Source organism: Stylophora pistillata, chromosome 4, assembly GCF_964205215.1.
Source record: "Stylophora pistillata chromosome 4, jaStyPist1.2, whole genome shotgun sequence".
Classification (NCBI taxonomy): domain Eukaryota; kingdom Metazoa; phylum Cnidaria; class Anthozoa; order Scleractinia; family Pocilloporidae; genus Stylophora; species Stylophora pistillata.
This window is the reverse complement of record NC_142522.1, coordinates 23,356,962-23,369,266: the sequence shown is the minus strand read 5'-3', so window position 1 is coordinate 23,369,266 and position 12,305 is coordinate 23,356,962. Positions and strand designations below refer to the sequence as shown.

At 38.1% G+C, this 12,305-nt stretch overlaps 1 pseudogene; it reads right to left on the bottom strand.

The window, feature by feature from the left end:
- Window positions 1-5,599: 5,599 nt before the first annotated feature.
- Window positions 5,600-10,366, bottom strand: LOC148732931 (uncharacterized; annotated as a pseudogene).
- Window positions 10,367-12,305: the final 1,939 nt, after the last annotated feature.

The window sequence follows — 12,305 nt, the reverse complement described above, 5'->3', positions numbered from 1 at the left end:
TGGGTTGTGTGTGCTTTTAAAGGCAGAAAATGGAGCTACGTTATTGGTGGGAACATGCTTAGGTCTGTAGAAAATGGAGCTACGTTATTGGTGAGAGCATGCTCCCACCATTAACGTAGCTCCATTTTCTGCCTTTAAAAGCACACACAACCCACAATTCCTCTATTCGCCCCGACGAAGGGCTAACGCTCGAGACGTCAACTTTTGTAATCATTACGGTGGCCAATTTACCATTTCAACTTTGTTGATATATCCAAAGTATTTCGTTACTCCCACCGACGCCGCCCCAAACAGTTTCTTTCGAAACTATCAGCCTATAAACACAGTAACATTGGGAAATGAAAACAATTGTCTAAATTGAATGTCCCAGTGCCTTTTTTTTTTCGATTACATATCAAAGGTCACGGTGTTGGTTAACTCATCACTGTGCTGGCAAGATACTATATTAAACTCAATGTCATCACATTGGGTAACAATGTCTCTGGGTTAAAAATTGCATTATAATCTTGAAAACAATTCAAATGTGCACATATTTATCTTTTGTACGAATTTAAACTAACAGTGCAAAAATAAATGACTTAAAGTCCATCAAGAAAGTTATTGTTACAATGTAAACAATCACTGAAGTAAGAGTACAGTAACATGATTGGAAAATTCAGGTCTGATTTTCGCTATTGCATAAATAGCGCTCTCTACTGCGAGGATCGTGCATCATACGTATCTACAACCGCAGTTCAAAATATATGAACTTCATATATTCATTGTATCTGATTTATCATCACGGGTTTATTACAAATCAACTTAACGGCCTGCTCCCAGTTGGCTTGTTAGCTCGATTGGTAGAGCGCTGCACTAGTATCGCAGAGGTCAGTGGTTCGAATCCCGTACAGGCCTGATTTTTTTTTTTTTTTTAGGTCTGATTTTCGCTATTACATAAATAGCGCTCTCTACTGCGAGGATCGTGCGTCATGCGTATCTACAATCGCAGTTCAAAACATATGAACTTCATATATTCATTGTATCAGATAAATATGTATAAGTTTGATTTCTTTTCCCCAAAATGATACAATTTTCATACCAAACAGAGAAATTGTTATCCAATAATTTATGATATTGAGTTAAAAAATCTTGTCAGTAGAGTGATGTAACTTTGGTAATATTTGCCAATGTTACTGTTTTTCTCAATCCATGTACTGCCACTTTCACCAGTTCATGTATGCTTATCTCTGAAGCTATTATTGTCATTTACACACTCAGGTCCAGCAAGCCCAGTGAATATAAGCCCAGTTTACAGTCCTCTGGTAATCCACCTTGCACTTGTTGACTTACCCATACAAATGCACAAGAGGTCTGTTTCCTGTAGTCTGCTGGATGTTGTTTAGGCAACACAAACTTCATTGCCCTGCACCAAACAGCCTACCACTAAGGACAACACTAAAAAGATCCAAGAGACCCTCGGAAAAATCTATGTGCGGATAGACTCCCTAATTGTTGTTCTTTGTAGCACCAGGGATACTCATTCACCAGATAAAGTTCAGGAGCCAGTTACTCCCAAGTTATTGTAAACACAGCTTTTAAAGCAATTGTATCATTTACACCTTCTTCAGAAGAGAAGGATCCAGAGCACAGCTGTTTGGGGCTGATGAAATCCATACCCTCCAATCTAATGCAATGACTTTGATAAACTTTGCATTTCAATCATCACAGCAAATTATCCAGCCCAATAAGCTCCAAGGCAGAAAAATTTTTCCAGTTGGTGACAAGAAGCTGCCAACTCCAGGAAAAATAGAGAAGATAAAAGAAATTGTCTTCCACTATTTTCTAACCCTGTTGAGCAAAACATTCCCATGAAATTTTGTGAAGTTAATCCAGAAAAAAAGATTCAGTGTTGTATTGAAACTTTTCTATTATATTTCAGACATTTTCCAAATTTAAAAAATAAACACTATTTTTATGCAAAGAGTAAGAAAGTGTGAAGAGCAGCAAGACCACCACATTATGTCTCACACACTGGAAAATAGACCTCGACCATTTTGATACTGAAACACAAATTGCAGTGGTTTGTTTACGACATGCATTTGCAAAATCATGCGTAAGTTGAGTCTCTTGTCTATCACTAAATGGAACAATAATAACAAACTAATACAGTCCTTAGATTTTTGGCTCAATGTGATGTCATTTTAGTACAACACTGACAAGATCCTACCATGTATAAGTTTGTTTGCAATATGTTACATCATGATAGTCGAGTCTGAGTGATTAGACCAACAAATTAGAGCTAACAAACATTTATTTATTAAGGTAAGTATATGAAGAGATAATTGGTTTCCCCCTGGAACTATGAAAGAATGGAACTCATTGCCTATCAATATTGTAAACATAGACAAATCTACATTATTTAAACAAGTACTTACATGTAGTTTACAATAATCTAATTTTAATTAGCACAATTTTTATCATTTATTCTTTAAGTTATTAATTACGTGTATTTTATATTTGTTAGATTTCTACTATTAATTATTATTTATCCCTCCCATACTCTTTTATTTTTTAAGTCTTGTTGTGATGGGTGCTCCCTTTGCAGGACTCCCCACTTGTAAATGTTGAAGAGTTCCATCAGAACTGGAGGTAAAACAAGCGACTAAACTTAAGCCACAATAGGCAATATCTAACTGTGCTTTGCTGGAGCTTGACCCTTGTTCAAACACAGGGGGCCCAGACAAGCAAGGAGTCTGGTTGTTTATTCGAAATATAAAGGAATGTATGGGAAAATATCAAAGAGTCTTCTTATCGTAAACTTATATCATGAAATGTCTGAGTTAAAGCTCAAAATAAATGTAAAACTACCTCACTTGCTGTGTATTGTCGTTTCTGTGGCTCTAAATGGCAAATATGAGCGATTTGGTGGGTTTTGCGTCGACAGTTACACTATACGTTAGTATAACAGTCGACGCAAAACCCACTAAATCGCTCAAATTCGTCATTTAGAGCCACAGAAACGACAATACGCGGCAAGTGAGGTAGGTTTACATTTATTTTGAGCTTTAACTCAGACATTTCATGATATAAGTTTACGATAAGAAGATTCTTTAATATTCTCCCATCATTCCTTTATATTTCGAATAAACAACCAGACTCGTCGCTTGTCTGGGCCCCCTCTGGTTCAAAATGGCGGATTTTACCGTGAAATGTATTCAAACAACGATATAATAGTACGCAACAGCCGATACTTTCAAAATCGAGGTTCATTCTTTAGGACTTCTTGTAATGAAATTGTACGATTTCCTCTCCTTTGTTACTGTATAATAAAAATAATTTATATTCTTCGTGTGCAACCACATGACAAAAATCGGTGACTTAATGATCGGTCGCCATGTTGGATGACAGGCTAAACAAAGAACATGGCGTTTGTGGCTTTGAACACGAGTTATTTCGAAATTTAAGAGGCACCAGCAAAGGAAAGATACAAAGAAAAAGTAAAAATATGTGGCTTTGATCCGTATTTGTTGGAGCCAGCCGATTACAAACAAGATTTGGCGTGTTTACCCGTAGTTGAATACCCAGATAGTTTAAATAGTGAATAGCAAACTATTTGGTACTTCAGACTTCATGGTATTCCAAAGAACAAATGAAAGCATACAAGAGCTTGGAAGCTTTCAATTTCTTTATATCTGGCTGGGTTGGACAATTACTAACTAAAGAAATCAAAGACTACGGAATACTCGTCCATGCGCGAGTCAATCATTCACAAAGAGCGGGAGAAACTGCTCTTAAACCTCAGTTTGTGAGCGAGAAGAATGGCGACGTTAACGTTCTCGCACACTGCAATTGTAAGGCAGGACTTTGCGAAGTATACTCGCATGTTGGCGCTATTCTTGGCTTGACCTTCACAGGAAAAAAAGTCAAAAATTCAACCCAGTTTTTACTTGGTTTAAACTGGACTTTGTTAAATCCGGCATCACATAATATCCATGTTTGGTTTTAATCTGTTTTTTTCCTGGTTTTTCAGTCAAGTAAGAAATTTCACAGATGTTTTCCCATCCTGGATACTGAAAAACCAGTTGCATGCTGGATTATGGGGAATCCAAGAAACTTCACTTGGTTTACTACTGGATTTCTTCTAAATCGTAATTTGGATAAGATCAAAACCAAGAGTGGATTTCACAACTCTCTTTTCCTTCAGTTAGCTTGTTAGCTCAATTGGTAAGAGCGCTGCACTAGTATCGCAGAGGTCAGTGGTTCGAATCCCGTACAGGCCTGATTTTTTTCAGGTCTGATTTTCGCTATTGCTTAAATAGCGCTATCTACTGCGAGGATCGTGCATCATACGTATCTAATACCGCAGTTCAAAATATATGAACTTCATATATTTCATTGTACTGAAGGAAAAGAGAGTTGTGAAATCCACTCTTGGTTTTGTGAAATCCACTCCTGGTGCAGCGCTCTTACCAATTGAGCTAACAAGCTGACTGTTAGCTTGTTAGCTCAATTGGTAAGAGCGCTGCACTAGTATCGCAGAGGTCAGTGGTTCGAATCCCGTACAGGCCTGATTTTTTTCAGGTCTGATTTTCGCTATTGCTTAAATAGCGCTATCTACTGCGAGGATCGTGCATCATACGTATCTAATACCGCAGTTCAAAATATATGAACTTCATATATTTCATTGTACTGATTTATCACTTTCACGGGGTTATTACGAATCAACTTAACGGCCTGCTCCCAGTCAGCTTGTTAGCTCAATTGGTAAGAGCGCTGCACTAGTATCGCAGAGGTCAGTGGTTCAAATCCCGTACAGGCCTGATTTTTTTCAGGTCTGATTTTCGCTATTGCTTAAATAGCGCTATCTACTGCGAGGATCGTGCATCATACGTCTCTTTTCCTTCTTATCCAGGATTGGTGATAACTATGGGTTTTCATAAATTCCGCTTTAGAAAAATACAGTTCTGGATATCTTGGTTCCTTATCTGGATTTCTTCCAAATCCTAACTCGGATAAGTTCAAAACCAGGAGTGGAATCCACTGATCTCATTTCTCTGTTATCCAGGATTGGTTATAACCATGGGTTTCCAGAAATCCTGCTTTAGAAATTTACAATTTTGGATACCTTGATTCCTTAACTGGATTTTTTTCTAAATCCAAACTCGGATACGATCAAAAACAGGAGTGGGTGTTTTTCCTTATTATCCAGGTTTGGTTATTAAATATGGTTTCTTAGAAATCCTGCTTTAGGAAAAATGCGCATCTTGATTTCCTTAACAGGACTTTTATGAATCCAAACTTAGACGGGATAAAAAAAAACCAGAGTACATATTGAAATATGGATTTTTTAAGGTATTTTGCTCTAGATAGATAAAAGCAAATCTGCAAATTTTGTTAATTTCCTGAATAATGAAAAGCAGCATTTCTGCATTAAGCCGTCTAATGATCAATTGATTGTTTAAGGACATGTTCCTTACACATCATCCTTGTTTTGCCAATCTGCAAAGGCTGGCTTTAATTTTATTCTAAAATCCAAAGTTAGAAATTGAGACAACCAAGAGGAAACTTCTAAATCAGTTTTCTTAAAGTAGTGCTGGTTTGATTGTAACAATATCTTGCTTTACAAAATGGAAATCTTGAAACGTGTTTCTGAAGAGTTCCTCCAAGTATTGTTCACCCATTCACCATTCGCAATGGACAAAAGGCTGTTGAAATGAATTGTCTCCTTCCTTTGTGGCCTCTTTTACCCAGAGTTGGTTAGCATTAAAATTAGGATGTTTTACATAAAAATAACCTCCCACAGTCGAGGTATGGTAGTTCACTTCTGTTATTAGTGCCCACCATGTCTCATCCTCCTCATTACCAATCACACACACAAAATCACATACATACATACATGGTTTATTTGATAAAGCAGGTTACTAGGTAGGCAAGACTAAAGTCCTCGGATGTGGACCTGCTAACTAATTTAAAACTTTTCACTTAATTAAGGAATCGAAATATGTACATATATATAGAAGTTAATAGAATACAATAATTAGTTCAAAAATATGTATAAATATCGTCCTTATTCGTAATTGATGAAGATTCCTTTGAATAAGATATACTGTTCAAGATCAGTTTGTTTTTCTTCAGTTTTTCTTTGAAAGCTTCAAGGCTGGACACCTCCTTTATGCTGTCCGGGAGGGTTTTCCAAGCAAGGGCAGCCCTATGTTTAAAGGTCAATCGTCCTGTTTCAGTTTTTGGTCTTGTTACATTTATGTTCAAGGATTTTCTAAGGCCATACATTTGGGCACTTTTTGTAACTAGTTTATTAAGTAGATCATTATTGAGCCCATGGAATGATTTGTAAGTTATTGATAGGATCCTTTTTGTGTAGAAGTGGGAAAGGGGAGACCAACCCTTTAGATTTCTCAAGTCATTTATGGTTGATTCCCTCGGTAGGTTATAGATTAGCCGCGCATCTCGTGCGTGAATACGCTCAAGTTTCTCCAGTAAGGCCGAAGAGCATGATCCCCAAACAGCAACTCCATATAGGATTATGGTCTTGAAATAGATAGTCTCCAAGGTGGACTTAGGTAAAAACTTAATTCTCTTCAAAACACCTAGCTTCTTGTTAAATGATTTACACACAATTTGAACATGGTCATTCCAGGATAATTGCCGGTCAATCGCTAGCCCAAGGCATTGTGCTGTGTCCGTAAATTTTAGGAAGTTTTGGCCACTCTTCAATTGTGGCAGTGGTCCAATGAAGGCACGCTTTGAGAGCAGTAATGCCTCGGATTTAATCTCATGAGTTGTCAGTCTGTTTGAGGTACACCACGAAAGGACTTGCTTCAGGATAGATTGTAAAATTACTATTATACTGTCAACATCCTTGCCAATAGTAAAGATGGTGGTGTCATCTGCGAACATAAATAACTCACCATCGGAGATGGCATCAGGAAAGTCATTCACATAGACAGAAAAAAGCTTTGGACCTAAAATGGAGCCTTGAGGAACTCCATACTTGATAAATCTGCGATTCGACTTGGTCCCTGATAGTTGTACAAATTGACGACGATTACTAAGGTAGCTGCAAAACCAGGACAGGAAGTTACCCGCAATACCCATTGCCTTTAGCTTTTCTTGGAGGATGGTGTGGTTAATCGAGTCAAACGCCTTGCGAAAATCAATGAATAAGATGCCAACTCTGAGGCCATTATCCAGGGCTTCTTTCCATGTTTCGGTGAGATGGAGTAGCAGACCTTCTGTTGAATAGTTTTCACGAAAGCCCCACTGATTATCGCTTCACAGGCCGAGAGATTTGATGTGAAGGTCAAGAGAGGTACTAACTATATCTTCCAAAATCTTCCCTGGGATGTTCAGCAGTGAGATAGGTCTAAAATTGTTGACATCGGTTGATCTACCTTTTTTGAAGATTGGATTGACTCGAGATAACTTCCAGTCTGTTGGGAATGTGGCATCATCAAAGCTTTTCTTAAATAGAGGCCGCAGACTATGAACGACTGGGTCACCAAGCAACTTGAGGTCCTTGGCCAAAACAAGGTCAGGGCCTGATGCTTTCCGCGGGTTAGCAGCCTTGTTGACTTTACTCTTGACCTCATCCCAATTTAGGTCAATAGAGGATGTAGTGGGTGTAACACGGTAAATGAACTTCTGTAGCAGTGAGCAATCCAAAGGCTCCAGGTTATTAGTGAGATCTTCACAGATGTTAATAAAAAAGTCACTGATGAATTCGGCTTTTGAAAAGTTGTCTGTAATGATTACATCGTTTTCGTCTATAATTGGTCCAATCGGCTTGGCTTTATGTTTTCTAAGGACCTGATTAGTTAGTTTCCAAAAGTCTTTTGGGTTCTTTGACTCGTTGAACTTGCTGTGCCAATAGCTGGACTCAGCATTCCTTAGAAGCTTTTTCACTTCATTTATCTTATTCCTGTATTGTAACCACTTTACTTGATCTCCTCCTGACGCCTTGGCATTTTTTCAATAATTTGTATCTAAGGTTCATTTGCTTCCTGATTGATGAGTTTATCCAAGGTAGGGATTTATCTTTCACTTTAACTTCTCTAACTGGGAGATTTCGGTTCAAAACATTGTTATATAGGTAGTTCCAGGTATACAAACTGTCGTCAATGTCATCAAATATACTAGCTATGTGCCAAGGAGCTTGGTCAAATTCAATTTGACGATATACTGGGACAATCACCTTGGGGAGGTTCACACTTTCTCTAAAGGGTTCTACCACAGCATACTTGTTCCCTGCAGTTTCTGGAAACAACATGATCTCTCGTTTGAGATCATTCAAACCTTATACACAAACACAAGAGCCTTCAGGTTGAATATATATAGTATCACTTATCGGATGCCTCAAAACAGTACCACCGGGATTAATAATGAACTGAAAAGTGTCACCAAGAACAACTGATCGGTAAACATCATTAACCTTCACCAAAAAGAATTTCTCAGTCTTTGAAAATATTTCAGACCCTCTTTGGAATGCAGCAACACAATCTCCTTTCCTGTAAAGCTTTCCACCCACTGGTTTGCAATGCATGGGGAGAAATACACTGTGGAAACTCTGAGCAGCCTCATCAACATCATCTGCTGTAAAAGGCTGTAGATACTCAAGAATGGTTTGTTACTCTAGACGAGACATCATGCACAAATGGTCAGAACCAATAAGCATTCCTTGGTTCACTTTGTCTGCAAGGGGGCCACCAGAACAGATTTTTATAAGGAACTTGGCCCCTTCCAAGGATGACGCAGTTACCTATTAAAAAGTACAGTCAAAAAGGGTGTTACAGCTACCTGCCAAAACTTGCAAAAACAAATATAATTTTTCCACTGTATTCTGCAGTGTACCTATAATTGGCTGGTGAGAACACTGATTTCAACTTAACTCGTAAGAAGGGAGCAGTTATCGTACGTGCCACTTTTACCTCAAGCAATAGACATAACTATGTCATTACTTGCTGTTCTTTAACATCTCACTTGTTTTAACTTGTTATATCATGTGAACACATTCCATATCTAGTCCACAGGATTATAGAAAATCAAAATATGTAATAACATAATGCTGACAGTTATACCAAGTCAGGTTAAATTGTTACAAATCAAATCAAATGGAAATGATGTAGTTTTGTCATACATGTACCAACAAACCTTCCAAAAATAAAATTAAAACCAAGAGTAAAGTTGAACCAAAATAACTCATGCATCAGCAAAAAAACTACCTTTACCCATACATTTCAACTTGTCTCTAATGTTTAACAGCAAAGAACTTTATGGCTTCCCATGGCCAGTGCATGGAACTGAAAAAAATGTAGTTGTTGTTTTAGTGGACAGTATATATGTGCATTTTTATAAGCATTCGTGTTTGGGTAACTGTCATTTTGATAAAAACAGAATTACTACTAATTCATAGCTATCACTAGTTTACTACAATCACCTTCTCCTTGTCTTTAGCCCATGTAAATCTGCACCTTTCAGAAGAGATCAGCTTAAGGTCTGATTGAAATTTCATGAATTCTCTTTGACTTTCTCTCCGGGCAAAGGATTTTTCCATGTGCTTCATGTTACTGCTTTGCTGCACATAACGCTTCACAGCTCTTTCAAATCCAAAACACCAGAAATTGTCTGGTGCTGAAAATCTCAGAATGTCTTCAGGTAAATGTGTTATGTAGGTTTATAACACATGTGTTAGCTCCATACTGCTCTTCACATGACATGCAATACCTCCAAGCAAGGCATCTAAAGTTCTCAATCATATCCTCAGTCCAGCCATTTCTCCCTGAATTGAAGACAAACTCTACCATTCTTGGTACAGGTGCCCACAGCTTCAATTCAATCTCAGGGAGTAATCCATATAACACAAATTCTGATGTTGGAAAAGCCAGTTTCTGGTACTCCTACACTTTAAGAGAACATAATTACAGCCACTGAAGTGTAAGTGCGAGGGTCCTTAAAATATTTATTAGTAATTACCACTTACTGCCAAGTGTCAGTCCTAAAATTAGTTTTAGTTTGTCAGTTGGTAAAACCTGACTTGTATCTGGCAACTAAATTTATGGGAGTACAAAATTCTAGACAGAAATATTATTATACCGGAAAAAGTATTAAAGTTCCAGAATTACATGACTGTTCATAGCCTTTGAAAGATACAAGTACTCCTAAAAGCACTATGTTAATTAATGGCAAGCAGTCCTTTTATTGCCAGAGTAACATAACAGAAAGCTTATAGATGTGCTTACATGTCCAGTAACCCATTGAATCAGTATCCAAAGGTAAACGAGATGCACGATAATCTGCAAAATAAAATGTGACTTTATTATTGTGTTCTGCAAAACTAAATAACCAATGATCAAATCTCTGGCATTAAGTCAACAACTATCTTCACTTGAAATGAAGGTTAAATACACACTACTTCCCTTTAACCACTGTTTGTTTCATAGTTTCAAAAATTTTCATTAAGTTTCAAGTTTTTACATGTACCTTTGGTCCATGGCATTTTTGCCAAGTTGGTGTCAAAGTCTTTTTTGTTAAAAGTGCCATTAGAAATCCATCGCTCAATGTTATTCTTGACCACATTGAGAGTCAACAGGTGCATAGCATCAAAGACTGTGTCCCTGAGAACATCAAATCCAAAAAGGCCATAAAGCCTGTGAAGATTTGATAAACCCAGCAGACCATTTTCCTTGCTTATTTTTGGAAATAGGTTGGTCTTTCTTCTTCTTCTAATACCTTCATCACCGGCAATTCTTCCTCAAGCAACCTTTTTGGGTAAGGGTATCTGTATTGCTTCCTGAAGTTTAAGTAGTAGTTGTGATTATGTTCACCCAGCCATGTGCCTACAGTAAACATGCATTAACCATAACTCCCAGTTAACAGACGTACTTGCAATGCTCTTATTAACATATTATGTAAACTGACAAGGATGGGTATCACAATTCAGTTCAGCTGAGTTTAATACTCTTCACACATGTCTTGCAAATAAAGATGTGCACTAACAGGGCATAAAATTGCGCCTAATACAGGCGCCAATGCGACTAAATTTTTCACTTTGGCGACCAAATCCTGAGACTTAGTCGCCAAGTTGGCGACCAGAATTTCTAATCACACCTTACCTAGAGATCTAGTGGTTGTTGAAGATTTGTAAAGATAAATCTGCAGCAAAGTTCCTCGTTAAGCTTGTTTCCAAAACGCAGCACATGCACGATTTCGAATGTAAATCTACCGTCACTAGACGCCATCTTGGATTTAGGTAACCTTTCTTTTTGTATATTACCCATTCTAGTGTCCTCTTTGTAGCTCGTGTGAATTTTGCGGGCTCATTTTTAGTCACGTTTGTGAACATGATATGTCTACCGCGTGAGCTCATTTGGATTTAAAATGAGCGAGGAAATTCATCGAAGCGTGGAAAGTGATCGAAGTGATCTTTTTGACCAGTTAAACTATTGTTACAGCACTTCCTCGGTCGAAGATATTTTAACGTTTGCTTATGCATTGGATGAAAAATATGTTGAACAAAAAGAGTCCATTAGACGACTTCAATTCAATGGCCACGTGGGTCTACCGGCAGATGAAATGGCAATGGCATTGATTCCCGAAGAGCTGCCTGTGCAGCCAGAAGAACATTTAGTGGCTGTGAAAACTACGGGCAATGGTGACTGTCTGTATAACGCTGTGTCGTTGGTTATGGATGGTACGGAATCGAATACAAGCCTTCTTCGTTTACTCGTGGCCCTGGAACTCCTGTTGAACATGGACTTCTACATCCAACATCCAAGACTTACCTCGTTTTCCAACACTGATTCTCGCCATCACGACACGCTATTTTCTCTCTGCTTGACAACCAACAGCGATCAGGTCTTTCATGACAAAAGCCGCAGTAGAGAAGAGGCGATCTTGTCCGAAGCGTGTGTTGCAAGTAAGTCATACAAGTGGAGCGGTTTTTATCATGTTGCGGCATTATCAAGCGTACTATGTAGGTCTATTTGCTCAACATATCCAGATTGCAACACCTGGATTCGTGATTTTCTACACTGTGAAATAGGTACAAGAAATCCTACCGCCTTGTTATCTTCTGAGCCGCTGTTTATTTTGTGGTCCAGAGAAGGAAACCTTGATAACAGAGCTGGTGCGTGGTTTTCTCCAAACCATTTTGTGCCCTTGTACACGACAGGAAAAAACAAGCAAGATTGTCAGCCAAAGTCTGATCAGGAAAAAAATATTCAGGAAAACACTGAAAATTTGAAAAGTGGAAAGCCGTCTTGCAAAGACACGACAAAGGAGAGTTCTAAACCAAGTAAACGATCCGGCACCAG